This window comes from Halichoeres trimaculatus, unplaced genomic scaffold (assembly GCF_033239565.1).
Source record: "Halichoeres trimaculatus isolate MK-OKI-2021-1 unplaced genomic scaffold, fHalTri1.1 fHalTri1_scaffold_20, whole genome shotgun sequence".
Classification (NCBI taxonomy): Eukaryota; Metazoa; Chordata; class Actinopteri; order Labriformes; family Labridae; genus Halichoeres; species Halichoeres trimaculatus.
In genome coordinates, this window is record NW_027437198.1 from 27200205 (window position 1) to 27219295 (window position 19091).

A 19091-nucleotide genomic window follows, 5' to 3' on the forward strand; every position below is an offset into this window, starting at 1 on the left:
TGGTCCCTTATCAGAAGTGAAAATGGCAGAGAGCGGAGCAACAACAACCGGAGTAGCAGAGGAATATAAATATAAGAGCCATTTCTTTTTTATCTTTAAATCCTCATCATCTCCACCACTGAAAGTTCATATAAAATGCTCTCTCTGGCAATATATTTGCAGATAAGTTACTCGTGGTTCGTTTATTTTCTACATTTTCAATAAAGTTTTTTTGGGAAAAAAAGTCAGCCGTAGCCAACTTCCGTTTTCTTCGAACTGAAGACCAGCGTAGCATACTACAAAAATTAACCCAACTGAACAGTCATACTACATACTGCTTATGAAAGTAGTATGAAGTAGGCAGTGCCTACTAAATACTACTTTAATAAGCAGTATGTAGTAGGTGAATTCGAAAACAGCCACAGTCAGGGGGGAAAACTACGCACGTAACCAGGCATTTTAGACATGAAAATCTCCCCCCATTCTTTTTGAAAATACTTTTGTCTACACACCAGGAAAACCCTGCGATACGTGCAGCTTGGATCACGCAAAACCCGTAATGGGCAGCATCTTGTTTTTTTCTCAGCAAAGTTGTTTAAAGGTAATCTGATCAGATTTTGGTCACCACATTGGATCAAATTTTGAAAATGGGTTGTTCAAAAGAAAAAGAAGGATTTTGAAATTGGATAAGATCACATTATCTGCCAGCCACTCAGAATAAGCCCCCATCATTCAGCTGTGATGTTTGTGGAATAAAACTGTTTCCCGGCATCTACACGACAACGAAAAAACACAACTAGAGTTTTCCAAAATCTTTCCTTTGACCAGAGTTTTCAGAAAACATTGTTTTCAGTGACCTAAAAACATAGACTGTATAAAACATGGACGTAGCCTCCGTGATGTCACTGTCTGTTTCTGAAACCGTGAAATGAAGCCAATCCACGGACGCAGCCACATTTGATATGACACCGGCTGTGAGTTTTTCTTTGAGCAGCTACAGGGCACCCGGCGGTCATGTGACCTAAGCTGTGCCTCTGATTGGACAATCAGACAAAGGATCCTAATAACTTCTAAAACGCAGAGATAGGATAAAATGTACTCCCTGTACAGTATATGCCGATAGTGAAGTCAGCGTTTTAGACCCAAGCTGTATTTGATCCGGGCTGTAAATATGTTTTTAATGCTGTAAAAGTCTGTTTTTATGGCTGGGTGTGTTTGTGACTTTTGGTCTTTCTGCAGCCAGACTCAAGTAGATCCTCAGCGAATCCAGCATAGGCTTCATTTTTTAATGACCGGATGTTGCCCCTTGTGTAAAACTGCAGTTTGTGTGGATGACAGGAATAGAAGTATAAAATAAAAAAAAACGTGATTTCCCAAATACCTGTTACGCTCAACGTTACGTACGGATACGTATGGAGCCTTCTGTCCATGCTCTGCATTTATTTTGTCCGCATTTCTGCACGTTTTCATGAAGCCTACGGATACTCACAAAACGGAGCAGTACCACTGTTAACCATGGGGGGCAGTGTTGCTGTTACTACCTGATATGTAGCTTTAGTGAGACTCGAAGAAGAAATAACAATAGAGGAACTTCCTTGACGTATTTAACTGCCTCACTGACCACCGCCTACAATGCTGCCTCCGTTTTTGTCTTTTTGAGTTTGTCGTCATGATCTTGAAACTCTGGGCTGCCCCCTGGTGGATGTACTGGTTAACTGCAGTGCCAATGTAAAGGTTTGGAAGTATGTGAGCAGTGACGGTAACTTCATTTGAAACGAACGGATACGTTTTCGTGTGTAAAGGGAGGAGAAATAGACCTGAAGAAAAAAATCAACAAATAAACCTCCACACGACTTAGACCAAACCAGAACCAAAATGAGCAAAAAATATACAGAATTACAGAGATTAATCACCAAGAAATTAAAGATACATCCACAAGACAGACACAAGAAAACCCAAACCCAGAAACAGTCAAAAACAAACCAAAGACTAAATCAGAAATGTAGCTTTTTGCCTGCAACAGATTTTAGCGTTTGCCTCAAATTCACCTGAAAGTTTTCAAAAACTAAGCGACCGAGTCCAGCTGTATGACGACAGGTTTTATTTCAACGCAGACATGTGTGTGATTCTTCTTCTCCCTCCTTGAATAACCTACAGACGTAATAAGTCTGATCCTCTGCAGAAATGCTTTGCATGCTCTGAATGCATGCAGCACTTACAGTTGGACAGATTTATAATCCAGGTAGAGACTCAAACTGTCGCAGAACACTCAGCAATCACCTTTCATTTGCATCCCCACTCAAAGGTCACTCCGTCAAAACCCCATTATGAACAAACGTCAGATGAATTGCATTAGTCACATTGTAGATCAACATTTATTGAAAGAGCTCACAGGTTTCCTCTTTCAGAAGGTCTTTTTGCAGCGGTAACCTTGTCCTTCTTTGTGCTCGTCCCTTTTTGTGTCTTCCTTCACAGCGAGTTCCAGTCATCGCACCAAGGTTTCTGTGAACCCAGAGGAGACCGACTGCTGCTGGACCTGAGTTTTTATCTGAAAGGAACACGAATTTGGAGCCGCTTTGTGACTGCAAACACTGCCCCGATTCCTCTGGAGATCAAAAAGCTGAACTGAGAAATGTGACTGGAGCTCAGAGGTCGGATGGATGACAACTACAGAATTTGCCCACGCAAGTCTGATACCTCGCAACAAGAGCACTTTCAAGTCCAACACCATAGCAACACTTCTGCTTCTGCTTACCTGAGCTACCCACTCATGACTCAGTGGCTCTAATCCAAACAGTAATCCTTCCTGTGATGTCGATGCAGACACTTTATCACATTATGAAATTCTCAGAGTCTCTGATGTGAAGATGTGGGAACAGCAGGCCTCTCCGGTCTGTGCTGTGTCTGTGTCACGCCTCACACAGGACTCTGTTCATGTGAAGGAACGTGCAGGTAAGGCGTGCAGAGGCGGCCATGTTTCTGACGTAGAGTAAGGTGTTTATCAGCACAGTAACGTAGCGCTACAGTCTGAAACGTGACATCAAGCAAACGTAGCAGCCGGCTATATGTAGTGCTATCGGCAGCCTGGCAGGTGTATCTGTAGGCTAACGTGACACCAAGCTAACACTGTCTGTTTGTGTGTAGTTAAGCAGCTGACTATACTTAGCATTTGTGTTTTAGCCTTTACTAATGTTTTAGCTAGTTTTAGCCTTTAGCTTGTGTTTTAGCCTGTAGCTTGTGTTAAAGCCTTTACTGATGTTTTAGCTAGTTTTGGCCCATAGCTTGTGTTTAGGCTTTTATCCTGTGTTTACCCTTTAGCCTGTGTTTTTGCCTTAAGCCTCTGTTTTAGCCTTTTGTATGCATTTTAGCCTTTAACTCATGTTTTAGCTTTTAGCATGTGTTAAAGACTTTTGCATGCATTATTATGTTTTGGCCTTTAGCTTCTGTTAAAGCCTTTAGCTTTTGTTTAAGGCCATAAGTTTTTGTTTTAGCCTTGAGCTCATTTCAAGCCTTAAGCTCACATTTTAGCCTTTAGTTTGTGTTTTAGCCTTCACAGTTGTTCTAGCTAGTTAAAGCTAATTTTGGCCCTTAGATTGTGTTCTAGCCTGTGCTTGAGCCTCTGGCTTGTGTTTTACCCTCTAGCTTGTGTTTTAGCCTTTAACTCATTTTTTTTAGCCTTTAGCTCATTGATGAGCCTTTTGTATGTATTTTAGCCTTTAGCATGCGTTAAAGACTTTTGCATGTGTTTTAGATTTTAGCTCATGTTTTGGCCTTTAGCTCATGTTTTAGCCTATAGCTTTTGTTTTAGCCCTTAGATGGTGTTGTAGCCTTTAGTTTTTGTTTAAGCCCTAAGTTTTTGTTTTAGCCTTAAGCTCTTGTTTTTGCATTTAGTTTGTGATTTAGCCTTCACAGTTGTTTTAGCCTTTAGTTTGTTTTGCCCTTCACTGACGTTTTAGCTAGTTTAAGCTAGTTTTGGTCCTCAGCTTGTGTTCTAGCCTGTGCTTGAGACTCTGGCTTGTGTTTTATCCTCTAGCTTGTGTTTTATCCTCTAGCTTGTGTTTTATCATCTAGCTTGTTTTTTAGCCTTTAGTGTGTGTTTTAGCCTTTGGCTCACTTATTAGCCTTCTGTATATATTTTAGCCTTAAGCATGCTTTAAAGACTTTTGCATGTGTTTTAGATTTTGGCTCATGTTTTTGCCTTTAGCTTCTGTTATAGCCTTTAGCTTTTGTTTTAGCCCTTAGTTTGTGTTTAAGCCTTAAGCTCTTGTTTTGGCCTTTAGTTTGTGTTTTAGCTAGTTTTGGCCCTTAACTTGTGTTCTAGCCTGTGCTTGAGTCTCTGGCATGTGTTTTATCCTCCAGCTTGTGTTTTAGCCTTTAGCTAATTTATCAGCCTTTAGCATGTGTTTTAGCCTTTAGTGTGTTTTTTAGCCTTCACTGATGTGTAAGCTAGTTTTAGCCCTTACCTTGTGTTCTAGCCTGTGCTTGAGCCTCTGACTTGTGTTTTAGCCTCTAGCTTGTGTTTTAGCCTTTAGCTAATTTTTTTTAGCCTTTTGTATGTGTCTTAGCCTTTAGTATTTGTTTCAGCCTTTAGCTGCAGTTTGAGCCTTTAGCATGTGTTTTAGTGTATGGCTTACGCTTTAGCAATTTAGCTTCTTTATTAGCCTTTAGCTCATTTTTTAGCCTTTAGCATGTGTTTTAGCTTTTAGCCCATGCTCTTACTTTTCTCTTGTTTGTCTTTCTTCTGCTCTGGTTTTGACCGACCAGATTGGGAAGCTAAGAAGTAGCATTTTGAAGTAGTCTTTAACCTATTGGCGCTGATAATCTCATTTCAAAGTGTGGATTATTATCAGGGATATCTTTAGAAACTCCTCACGAGGACTTTAAAGGATGGGATGCATCAGTTTAAGAGTGAGAAGCATCAAACTTCTACTTCCTTCAGACACAAACTCGTTTACTTTCTTGTCCCAGCGTTTGATTCATCAGTCTCTGTTGGGATGAAGAGAGAAATCAAACATATATGCCAAAAATCTCTCCTTAATAAATGTCCCACCCAGAGCTTTAATATCCATCTCCTGCAAAATAAATAAGTGGGGCTGAAATAATAACAATCACAGTGTGCCTGCCTGTGGGTTTCTCTCAGGGCTACGCTAACTCCCGGGGTCTGACACATGGATTATTCATAACCGCGGCTCCGTCATTAGAAAGCTCTAATTAAATGCAGAGGAGCTGCGGGGCTAAACTCCATTTCAGCTGGAGCAAAGTTAACATTTTCCCACAGCTTCCCAGGGATCAAGCTTTGTGGAAATGAGTTACAGAGATTGTTGGCGTTTGCTTTTGGTGATCCAGCACAGACAGACTCTACATCAGTGATTCACCGCGCGGCGTTAGCCGAACACAAGAACGAGGATGTGACGCCAGCTGTGGAGGCATCGGACAATCTCAGGTATTGTTTCCAGATTCAGGGTAGAGCTGCTTCACTTTTCACAGTGCATATCTAATAACTGCATCAGGACGGTTTAATTAGTCTGACAAATATTAATTTCCTTTTTTGTCTTCTTCACAGCACAGATGCCGCACCAACCTGTCCAAATGTCAGCTTTGATGTTGTGCTTTTATGTTTTTGGCTCGCTGCGCCGGCTAACTTCACAGATCCAAATGACAACAACAGGTGAGTGTTCGGGGACATGACGCCAGGTACCAGCCTCGCATTATGTGACGGACTGACGTTCAAAAGGACTGGATCTCACAGCCGGTTTGTCGGCCTGGGGATGAGTTGAGAGGCTGCGTTTGACGTGTTGTTCTGTGTTGTCTTCTTTGAGTTTCCTTCCTGTTTGATTGCTCTGAATAGTTTCACCTGTGTCTCGTCACGCCTCGTTAATTTTCAGGTGGCTCCTCCCTCTGGGTCATGAAAAATCAACCCTCCAAGGTCTCTAAGGTCTTGTAGACACTTTTTTTAAAACAAAAATCCCCCATCATTCATTTTTTATATAAATGTAACTTATTTCTTGCAGTTTTATGCCTTAAATATGTTAGAGAAGGGCAGTGGATGTTGTGGGAAACAGGACACAGGCTGGATTTGCACTCAGGTCACATGTGAGAAGCCAAAACTTGTGGAGCGTGACCAAGACCACCAGGCCATCTGTGCCTCCTCATTACTCAATTTTAAAAATACTTTTGTAACTGCCAATAAGTGCTGCTCAAAGAATGCCAAACCCATAGGTGGCAGTGTTTTCAGACATGAAACCCTTGACAGCCAATCAGGTAAGTATAAGCGCGGGGTGCAATCAGAAACTATGACACTGTAGATTTCCAAAATCTTCTCTTCAGCCAGAGTTTTTAGTGACGTAAAACTGCGGTTCTGTGTTGACGACAGGCTCAAAGTGATACTCCGGGATGGATCAAGTTGGGTCCTATCACAAGGTTTAGGGCAGAAATTACCCCTACAGCAGTGTTTTTGTGCAGCAGAAGCCCAGAGCGCCCCCCCCCCTGCTCCTCTGCTGGTTTCCTCTGCACTCAGACGGGGCCATATTTTACTTGACCAAAAACACAAATAAACGGACTCCCACCGAAAAACTCTGATATCTGTCTGCATTCACGCTTTATTTAGAGAATTTTCAGCGCGTTACTTTCACACAAAAACACAGCTAAAAAAGGCTCTCGTTCTCATCGTGTCTCTTCGTCCTGGCAGACTACCTGCGTTTGTGTCACGCCACGCGCGGACTGATACACTAAGCGGCGAGCGCCTCGTAGCCAGCTGTGGCTCTGCAGCGGAGGTAGCGCCGTTTTACAACACGATTAGAACAAGAGTGGAAGAAGAAATGCAGCAGCCAGTGTCACACAGGAAGTGACCATTCTTTCCACCAATCAACAGACTGCAGTGTTTCTAGCTCCACCTTCTGGGGTTGGTTTTGTATGGGACCCCAATGGGAGGGTCCCAAAACGTGGGACGGCTCATCTTGGTTGTTTGGGGATCTGTCCTGGGATTAGTCAGTGGAAACGCCATAAAAATGGTGACGTACTGAGACGAACTGAACTGAATTTGGTTGAAATGAAGCTAAATTTGACCTAGTAACCCAAAATGGATTTTGGATCTTCCAGAATTGGTCAAAGAAATGGTTGTTTTAAGGTATCGTGAAACGGTAAGGGGCTAAGAGTTAAACGCCATGACCATGATGGATCACCTCGCCTATTTCTCTCCTCTGGTCTAAAGGCTACAGCTGGAAACTGTAAAACCCCAGCTGCTTAACTTGAAGTTCATTTTCACTTTATCTTCTATACGGTAGCCGTCTTCATTTGAATAATTTAATAACAGAAAGCCTTTCAGTGCCGAGTAAATGAGAATCTGAGACGGATACTACCAAGGGGCAGATAAGGAGCCCAAGTCAAACACAATGTTCCTGTTCAGTGAGCACATTACAGCGTCAGGTCTGTGCTGTGTGTACCTGACGAGCCCTGGACGCCGGCTGCTCTCACAGAAAACACAGCTCCAACATTTCAGGCTTGGCTGGAGTCTTTTGGAAACGGGCTGCAGAGCAAAGCAAACAGCAGCGAGACCCGCAGAGGTACACACCTCCATGACCTCATCAGACACTGCCCACACGCTCTGTACACCCCCAAACCACACTCACACACAGAACACACACACACTCACACACACTCAGTGGTCTATTGATGCTCTGCTGCCTTCCTGAATGATGACAGGCACAGCACTCCCACTCCCACTCACTTTCTGCCTTCTTGTTCATTTAGCAGAGAGCTGCAGAGGAATTAAAAACCAGGCTCCACGTCCTGGAGGAAACGCTTCATAAGGGTCGGTGCTAATTCAGAAAGTTTATGAAAACCTTAAAGTGGCTGTATTTATTAAAACATCACCCAGAAAACGTCTCGGATGGAAATTAAAACCAACATTGAGTCATCGTTTACTGAAGAGCGTCAGGGATGAAGGCCCAGATGATCAAATATCATCAAACTTTAATTTATCAAAAGAACGGACTGGGAGAGCAGTCGTTGATCGCTAACTCATGAAACCTCCGTCTCATGTAGCTTTAGCGAGACAGGAAGAAGAAAAAACAATGGCGGAACTTTCGTGATGCATTTAACAGCTTCAACCACCTCCTCCACAGTCGCCATGTTTGTTTTTGAGTTTGTTGACGTCGTAAACATTTGACCCTGGGCTGCTCCCCCTGGTGGATGTTTTGGTTAACGGCAATGCCAACGTAAAGGCCGCACGAAGGTTAGAGAGAGGGATGGTTACATGTTTTGCCGTAATTTGACCCCCTAAACATGCTCAAAAACTCACTTAAATTGGCACACACTTCAGGATTGGAAAAACTAAGAGAAAATACTAAAATTAAAACCCCTAACACCACATAATATGCTCTCTAGCGCCATCTAGGCACACAAAAACACACCAAAATGGCCCTAGTGGGTGGTAGGAATGTCATAGAGAGATAAAACCAACGCCAAAATTTTCCTCTCATTGAGACACACAAAAAACGTGGCGGTGTTTTTCACCTATCTCGTACAGGAAGCTGGCAATTTGCCTTTCAAAATAAGATTTCGCTGCATTTGTACCCTTTCTGCAAAAATTACCTCCTCCGAAACCATACATGGTATCAGCTCCAAATTTGCTCACATGACAGACTAGACCCTGCTCTACAAAAACTCTTCTGGACGTTGTTATTTCTGACGCGGTTTTCGAATGACGAGCCTTCAAAGTTGGCGAACCTCAAATAAGCCCTCTCAGCTCCCTCTATGTAAATACATGGGTTTGGAGCCTCCACATTGCACAGGCTTCCACATTTGGGCCTCTAGACAAAAAAGTAAAACTTGTAGAGCTTTAAAAATGACATGAATGGATTCCTGATAAAATTTCCTACAAAAATATTATATTTTTACACACATTTGGGTGAAATTGTGGCATCTATAAGGAGCTGTTTCCCAAACTATCTGTTGTGAATTTGATTCCTTCCTCTGCTGTGATGATGTCACACTGATTAGGAGTTCAGTGATGATGTCACACTGATTAGGAGTTCCGTGCAGCTGGTCATGTGACTCAGCAGAGGAAATAATGCATGGTAATACTAATCTTGTTGTTCAGAGAGATCATAGCTGTGGTTAAAAACAGAAAAAGCAGCTCTGAAACAAAGCTCTCTGTGCTTTCTACCAGCGTTGGTGTTAGATGGATTTTGGAAGCTTGAATACAGGAGTTACACACACACACACACACACACACACACACACACACACACACTCCTGCCCGCTCTGTTGGTTCTCAGTCCGACCCCTCTGACGCCTCCGTTACTCTGATACCAGCCTGCGAGGACGGACTTGCTCCTGCGATCACACCTCTGTGATATTTACACTAAAGGCCGAGCGGGACAGAAGCTTCTGGAAGAGCTGAGGGAGGTAAAACCAGAAACACTAAACAAGTATTTGAGCAGGAACAAGAAATCAAAGTCTGCTGAAACTTATTTCCATAAAAAAACCTTCTTCATTCTTCAAACTTCACATCTGATCAATGAGCTGTGTGTGTGAGTGAGTGTGTGTGTGTATTCACAGCCCAGATGTGTGACAGTGAGTCAAACCTCAGGAATCAAAGCAAAGAGACATTCATCGTTCAGCCTGTGAATCATTCATAACACCTTTTGTTTTGGTTTGCATTTTCCTCAATCCCAGTGTTGGACCTTCAGGTGAAATTACTTCATCTTTAGACGACACATTTCAAAGAGCCATGATGTACAGTATCCACATAACATAACAAAAATAACCGTCATTTAACCATGTAAAAAACTCATTGAGATTTAAAACCTCTTTTTCAAGAGTGACCTGGCCAAGACAGCAGCACAAAACAGAAAATAAAAATCTGCAGTCACAGATGAACACACTACATACCAACAACGATAGGAATGTATAATTACATGTATAAATTAGAAGTCCAAGAATAGATTTATAAATGAAAATCAGCCGGTGAGAGTGTCTGCGAGCATACAAAGAGGGACAATGTGCAATAGCATATAGGGAACAGTGATGAACTTGATAGCTGCAACCAGTAATAAAATGCAGGGCACAGTGATATACAATATCTTTAAAAACTAGGAGCATTCATAAAAAGCAGGTCTCCATAGTCCAACAAGGTAAAAATGTTGTGGTGATCAAATGTTTTCTAACTTTTAGAGAAAAACATACTGTAGGGGAAATAAGTATTGACCACATCAACTTTTTCCCATTACATTTATTTCCAAAGATGCAATTTAACCAAATTTTCTACCAGACATTGGTGTGAACGCAAATAATCCACACATGAAAAGAAATCACAACGTAGAAGCCATGGCAGTGGAGTGCATTGCCTATTGTTTTCCCTGTAACAATTATACCTGCTGCCTCCAAGTCTTTCTGGAGCACTTTCAGGGTGGTCCTTGGCTGGTTGAGTCCTCTTCTGACTATCTTTCTGACTCCCTGGTCAGAAATCTTCAAGGAGCTCCTGTGCGTGGCCTGTTGATGGTAAGGTGGTGCTTCTTCCACTTGTGAATAATGGCCCCAACGGTGCTGACTGGAATATTCAGGTGCTTTGATATAAGTCTGTAACCAGTTCCATTCTGATGCTGAGCAACAATCAGGTTGTGAATGTCTTCAGAGAGCTCTTTGCCTTTACCCATCATGAGGTGTGTGCTATTTAACTGCTTGGTGAAAAATCAAACATTTTACTGACAGATTTCAGGTGGTATGGTGCATTTCCTGTCCAAAGTATTCAGCCTTTCCATGGTGTGTTCAATACTTTTTTCCTGTGTTATCGTACTTAATTCACCATAATCATTATTTATGGACCTGAATGTTGGGATTTCTTTTCATGTGTGGATTATTTGAGTTAACACCAATGTCTGGGAGAAATTTTGTTTGAATTGGAAATATATGTAACGAGAAAAAAGTTGACGCATTCAATACTAATTTTCCCCACTGTAAAGAAAAAAGAAATAATGAAAAAAATAAAAAAGAAGTTAAAAGATAGGTTCTCATCAAGACGAATGAAAGTATTTATAAGACGTTATTTCAATTTCAACCCCATGAAAAGTTGACAACCTAGGGAGGTGGGGTAATCAGGTGGGACTGAACAATAACAAAGGCTGACTGAAGGAACTCAAGGGACAATATATGACAGTATCATCAGCATAACAGTGGGACACAGTTTTAGAGAGCTCGTCACAAAGATTATTCATATAAATTGTAAACAACAGTGGCCCTTATATGGAGCCTTGAGGAACACCCTTTTAAACGGGGAGAAAAGAGGGAAAATGACTCAGCGGCACGGACACACTGTTTTCTATCTGATAAATAATCTGAGAAACAATTAACAGTCTGGCTAGACTAGACAATCTTGTAAAGTCTATCTGCCAGGAAAAGATGGTCGACTGTGTCAAATGCCTTTGACACGTCTATAAAGAGAGCTGCACGATATTTTTGACCATCTAGTGCCTCTATGATGTCATTAACCACTTTAGCAGCAGCAGTTGACTGATATTGTGGGAGGAATCTGTGTGCATCTAACAAAAACTCTTTAGTTGTTCAGCAACTTGTTTTTCTAAAACTTTAGAAAGAACACACAATTTAGAGATCGGCCAATAGTTGTTGACTATGGAAGCAGAAAGAGTAAGATTAAAAACAACAGAGAGATATCTCTGATTCCTCGTGACCCTCTTCTGGGAAAACAGCCAGACTAACGTGACACAGTCAAAGTCCTGGTCCGGAGTCCGAGCACACGGTCCAAACAGCCTCCAGCGCGGCCGACGAACACGCCGAGCGAGCAAAGAGCCGTAATGGGACGGGGAGGCAATTTTCCACTGTTCTCCATTTTTCTCCCTGACCTTTCTCAGGTGTGTGTGCTGCGTTCGTGTGCCTCCTGCTGCTCTGAATAATGCCAAACAGAGTCTCTGAGCTGCCACCGTACCTGCACTCAGTCTTCCCAAAATGCCAGCAGTCGTCAAACACACGGGCCCACGCTGACGAATGGGTTTAAGGTCGCTCTGACCACAGACACCCTCGTGTCAGGGTGAAACACTGGGTCCTCACACACCAAGAACGAGCCAATCAGCAGCCAGGTGTGAGCCTGAACCTGACGGCGAGCAGAAATCTTCACTCAGTCAGGATTAGCATACTCGTCACACGCTGAAGCAAAAAGCTTCTCTTCATTTTTCTTTTGCCTTTTTTTCTGTGGAGTCCTGACACTGTTCTCAGCGTGCATGAGCAGTCATCAGGCTGGTGATAAATCATGCAAAATGACACACAGCGGCGCAAAAACACCCACCACAAACACAAAAATGGAACTCTGAAGAAAGTCTGAGCAGCAGCGAGGACGCTCAGGGGACTGCTCGGAGATTAGAGATTTAATTTCCCTTCTTCAGCCTGAAATCTGCGCGCAGTGTTTTCGACTTTAGGAATATTAAATGAAGACCTGCTGCGACACAGATCTCATCACAAACCGTCTGCTGCCGATCCATTTCCAGGCCACATCTGGGCGACTCAAAACCAGGACGGGTACAGAGCTCAGGGCTCGGCGCGGCAGAGCTGGACTCAGAGAGAAAAACTGATCGACTTCTGAAAAATTCACGGTGCAGAGGCCGAGCTGAGTGGGATTAATATCATCAGGAATCATGTCTTATTAAAAGCAGCGTTTTCTCAGATCTGACAGGCTGCACATCGTTAACCTGCACAGATCTGATCCTCCTCTGTTTGTTTGTCAGTGTTAAAATAATTAACGGCAGTAAATGATCCTCTTTAGCAGAGAAGAAGTCTCTTCACGCTCGTTCCTGCATAAAACATCCAGCTCTTTGTGCTGCACCACTTTAAAATCATATTTGTGCAAATTAAAGCTGCTAACTCTTTAATTGTGCATATTATAAAACTATTTAACAACAGATTAAGAGAAATAAGCCGGTCCCCATATCACTTAGAGTAACCTTTGTGGAAGTCATTAAATGAGTTCATGTGTTTTTCTTCCTGCAGAGAAAGCAGCAGACGCTGTGAGGATGGAGAGAGGTTGATTATATTTCAGCAGATAAAGAAAAAGCACAGACTGAAGGGCAGTTTCTTTCCAACAAGTATCCGTGGACTCGAGCGACACTGTAAAGGTTTTTGTTATAGCTCCGTACAGAAACATTCAGTACTCTGGTTTATTTAACGTGATGTACAGAATGAATAAGAAATAAATGAGTGTCTCTCTCAGCAAGGAGAGCAGATATAAACCTGGTGATTGAGGAATTATCATCAGATCCTCTCAGCTTTCAGCGATACAGATACAGTATCAGAGTCTCTCACTCGTTACCATAACAAAAGACAAAAAAAAGATAAGTCAAGTGATATAATCAATACATGTGTCCGAACCTCAAGTATTCCTTTTTTTATATATATTTTTTTCATTTATAAGATTGTTTTTAAACTGCTATTTTTTTAAAGCTACAAATTTTAAAATTTCATTGTTTTTTTTTTAATTATAAATAAACATATATTTTTAAGTTTAAAGGTAAAAATGTAAAAAATAATTGCAAATTTTAAGCATTTGATGTTTTTAAATTAAAATTTAAATATTTGGGCAAATTTGTGAAATCGCTTTATTGTGAATTATTGAAAATGTTTTGAAGAAAGAAAATGTGATATTTTTGCATTTTTTAAACTTTCAAAAGGTTTGAAATTTTGTGCAAATTTACAATTTTTTTTCATTTTTGAAAATTTTTAAAGTTCCCAAAAAGTGTTTTAAATTTTTGCTTTTTTTTTAACTACAAAATTTTAATTTTTTTTTTTTTTTTAATTTTGAAAATTTTTGACATTTAAAAAGTTTTTTTTTTGTTTGTTTGTTTTTTTGCATTTTTTTTTTATTATTTATTTATTTATCTTTTTTTGGAAGTTCAATTTTTTGGCTAATTTGTGAAACTGCTATTATCAAAAATTACTGCAAATGTTTTAAAATAAAAAAAATGTGATAGTTGTGCATTTTTTTTAATGAATTGCCAAATGGTTTGAAATTTTTTGCAAATTTATTATTTATTGTTTCTACTTTTGAAAAATTTCTCCAATATCAAAACTGTTTTTGTTTTTTTTTTTTCAATATTCTGACAAAAATATATTTAATTTTTTTGGTTTCAATTTTAAAATTGTGTAAAAACTTTTTTAAGACTGAGGGGCAGTTTCTTTTCAACAAGTATGCGTGGACCTGACCGTTGCTAAAAAGGTTTTTGTTATCGCTCCAAACAGAAACATTCAGTATTTAGGTTTATTTAACATGATGTACAGAATGAATAAGAAATAGACGAGTGTCTCTCCCATAAAGGAGAGGAAATGTATAACCCGGTGATCACTGAATCATCTTTCACAGATAAAATACCAGGGTCTCCAACTCGTCGGGTAAAGCAAAGCCTTATGGGAGACTGAACTGGGAATAAAACAGAGTAAAACTTGCTCCTGTGTGTTCAGACGTGTGGACGGGCCGGCCGTGTTTTGGGACTAATCGTCCACCTTAGACTGAAAGCAAACTCTTAGCGCTGATTCCCAGGAGAACGTCGTCTCTGGAGCTTAGCTCTGCAGAGAGAGTCTGAACGGTGACACCAAGAAACAAAAACAGAACTAAAGAAAAGTTAAAAACTTCACCAACACTTTCCTAACTTTTTATCTACCGGAGAAAGATTTATTCATCCCTCTGATTGAACCTTTGGTTTCAGTTTGAGGAGAGCGTCTCCTGTGTATCCTGGAGTGAGGGTGTGGGTGAATCCTCTGCAGGACTTCAGCAGCAGAAAAGAAAACTAATGGATGTCACTGGGAGCAGGTTCCTGAGGCCTCAGGAAAAATGAAACTCTCTCGTCGCCATCTGTGGGAAAACTTGGCTGAACTTCTCAAAGTGTCTCCATGAAGAGCGTGGCTTTGTCGTCTGAAACGCAGTTCATCTCAAACGGCGTGCGTCTGATTCAATTAAGGAGTGATACGGCTGCTTATCATGCTGCTGAAAATCTCAGTTAATTGTTTGGAATATTTCATTTTTCAGCCGCGCCGCTGAAAAGCCTCATGGCTGTTCAGATCTAATGAGGTGCTGCATCACGGCGCGGGCAGATAATCAGTGACACACATTAACAAAGTTAGAGCAAATTAATCAGGTGACACATTCATCTGAAAATTCAAACCGCACTAAAGGCGGCCAAACGTATGTTTCATTCACATGCCTGCGCCATATGTGGCGGTTAAACTGATCACTGCTAATGAAGCCATCAAACAAAGACGCTCAGAGATTCAGAGGCAGCGGGCGAACGCCATCAATACCTCCCTGACTCCGTCTGACAACACAAATCCCATCTCGTCTCAGCTATTACGCTCCTCAGCAAACACGCCTGGACATGGATAAACAGAGAGGGGACCTAATGAAGGTCGTTAGAGATGATTAATGATCTCAAAGACATGATTGAGCACCAAAAACTGTGGCCTAATATGTGACAACAATGAAAATGTGAAGCTCTTAAACATCTGAAGAGGGTAATTTGTTAAAAACAATCTTCTCTGTGGCTAATTATTCATTCGTCTTACTCTAAAGGTGAACGTAAAACGCTCCAAATATAAAAACCTTCAAAACAAACCTGCAGAGCAGACGGCAGGGTGTCTGAAAGTGCAATCTACCAACAAGGACAAGCCAAGTTTACATCCACAGCTGACCTGAATACAAAGAAATCTGAGGGGTTACCTGTTATATAACACCTTCAGACTGGCAACCAAAGGACGAGTTTCACTTTCAGCATGATGGAAATATTAATAGAGCGCTGAACTCCCTCCTCCATGCTGCTGTATGGGTAATATCTACCTTTACTGTCAGCACAAACACTGCTCACATCATCGTACACAAACACAGACTCAGGCCCAAAGCAGAGGAACAAAGAAAGTTTACCTTAAAACTTTATTTAGCTAGTCCATGGTAATTATTTCCTGAAATACAAACATCTATTTCCACCTAATTTAAATCCTTTATTTTAATCTTTGTTTGTAAGCTAGGATGCAAAAAAAAATACCGCTTTCCTCCAGCAGAGGGCCAAATATTTTTCTTTGACTATCTAATAACAGGATGTCAGATCCTCTGGAAAAAACCTTTAAAAACTGATTCACATGATCAGCACTTTGTAAAAAAAAAAAAAAGGCTCCTGGTAAAGTTACAAAATATCATTAGCTAATATATCGTGATACTTTGATCTCCAATATCAGTATTTTAACTCTTAACCCTTTAAAGCCAAACATATCATTTTTGATAGATGAGTATCAAAGACCTCGATTTTGACAATATGATACATAGTTTCTTTAAATTTGTGTAGAAAATTTTGAAAAAAAAAAAAAAAAAATCATTGCTAATTTTCAAGAAGTTGGAGTAAGAATAACATCTCCATTGTTACTCGTTGAAAGAATGTGAGAAAGAACTTAACTAAAAAAAATCACCAAAAAAAAGCCAATGTGTCAAATGTTAAACAAAAAATGTATCATAAAAATGATGAAGAATGATATATATATATATATATATATATATATATATATATATATATATATATATATATATATATATATATATATATATATATATATATATTTTTTTTTTTTTTTTTTTAATTTAACAATTATTTTTTTTTATTTTAATAATTATTTTTTGATGGGTTAAGCCTTACAGCGTTAATATCAATGTTTTTATGAAATTAAAAATTATTATTTTAGCTGAGTTGGAAGTAAAATACAAGAGCTACTACCCTGTATGTTGCCAATGGATTGTATGATAAACATCATCTCAAAGTCTGTTTAAAATATCTAATTTCTAAACTTGATGATGTTGGTTTTTGTTGTACTGAGCAAGTCAGTCTGCTGTAGACATCAACGTTTTCCTTGGCCCTTTTTATTTTGAGTAATATGTGGATTTCCATCGATACCATCTCTAATTTTTCTTCATTAATTGTGATATTGTGAGACATCCTGATGCTATGACCTGGGTAGCGACATGCGTATCGTATCAAGAGGGTTTTTTTTTTGCCAAAACTCACCCCTAAAGTAAACATCATCATTGTGCCTTTTCACATGAACGAGTGTTAAAAAATGAAAATAAATAAATAAAAATAAATTAAATTAAATTAAATTAAATAAAATTAAATTAATTAATTAAATAATTAATTAATTAAGTAATTAAATTAAAATTAAATTAAATTAAATTAATAAATAAATAAAAATAAAAATAAATCACAAAAATCAGAAATGTCAAAGAATTGCAAGTTAAATCAAATTGGCACTCCAAAAATCGTTAAAAAAAAAAAATGGAATCTGAAAAAAAGCATATCGTCCCAGCCTGATCAATCGCACAATGGCGTACACAGCTTTTTGAAGAGGTGGGGATGAAGAGAAAAAAAAGGCAAATGCAGTTTATTCTTGCCACTGAAGAGGGCATGAAATCCTGAATGTTTTTTCAGGCACTTTAGCACATATTTCTGCCTACCAGAAGAGGGTGGTGTACTGTATTTTTCCAAATAAGAAGGCACTTAAACGCACATTTTTTTTTTTTTTTTTTTGCATTTTAGCTACTAAGGAGGGCAGCGGCCCCTTTAGCCCCCCTCCTGTGCACACCACTGCGGTAACAGGACCCCAACAAGCCAACTCTTCTGCTTCAACACATGCTGTAAAAACAGAAAATAAAACATTTCAGATTAAAACTACTTATTAATCTAATAAATCCTGGCTTTTTTCCATCTCATAGCATGCTTAACCCAGTTTCCTATCCTCCTTCCTCCTTTCCTCCTTTCCTTGTATCCTCTCCTGAATGCATGAAAAACTCACTTACTGGAAATTGAATGCTTTCGATGTGTATTTCCTTCCAGAAACATCTCCTCCTTCTCTCCTTTTCCCAGTCAAACACATCTCTCAGTGTAATAACCTGAAAAAGTAAAGGCAGGCTGTTTCTTCAGCGTGTTGTCAATCATCTGCTGTGACAGCGACCCCCTCAGCGTGTCGTCAGCCGCTGGAAATCATTATCTAGAATCTGTCAGTCTCTTCGCTGGTGGTCGCCTTTTCTTACGTAGGTCACTCAAAGGCATCTACTTCAATTTCAATAGATTTCTCCAACTCCTCACAAACAGATTTTTTATTATTTTGACATTTTGTTGCAACAAATAAAACCATTCTCACAGTTCGGCTCAGCTTTGGATGACTGAACCAAAACCCAAATACTTAAAGTTAGATTACAGCTAAAATTACTCTGACCCCAGAGTCACAAACTCTGTGATACGTCAAGGTACAGATGGAGTTTGTGAAAAAAAAGAAGACCTCCAAATGAAAGAATTTAAATTTATTGAATTTATTTTTTATTTTTGACAGATAGTGTAATCGGATTAAAATTGGATTAAAAGATTACTTCAGCATCTGTGTTTGTTTCTCCCAGAGTATTAATTTATTACACCTTGAAGTATGATTGGCTGCCTCTGCATCGGCTTTTGGGGAAGCTTTCACAAATTGGCTGCTGGTTTGTTCATTCAGAGGCGCAGGGCCGCTGAGCTCAACCACTCATAAATAAATACAGCTACAGATCCACGGACACAAGTTTAAAAAAAAAAAAAGAAGAAGAAGAAACATTTGCCTCGAGCGTCTGACTCTTATAAATTAAACTTTAAAGTTGGTTTTGCAGTTGTTTAAATTTGCATAAGTTTAATGTGTTTTAACATCAGCCCTGTTTGTGTAAAATGATCTGAGCCGCACTAACAAAGCATTAAATGTGCCAAAACTGTACTGAGAGGAAAAAGAAAGTTTGGACAGACCCCAGCTCTGAGTTCCTGGAACAGGAGCAAAAAAATAAAGACTTTTGACGACCACGACCAAGGGTCTTCAACCTGTGACTCTGGAGCCTCATGTGGCTCATTGATACTTATCCGATTCAGAAAAAAAAAATTATATATATATATATTTTTTTTGAAGATGTAACAAATTTTTCACAATTTTATTTTAGTTTTTTTAATTTCTGTAATTTTTTGGCAAGTTTTTCGAGTTCTAAGCTTTTTGGATTTTTTTTTTTTAATTGTTAACATTTTTGAACATATTCTTCAAGAAATAAGCTAAGTTTTCAAAAT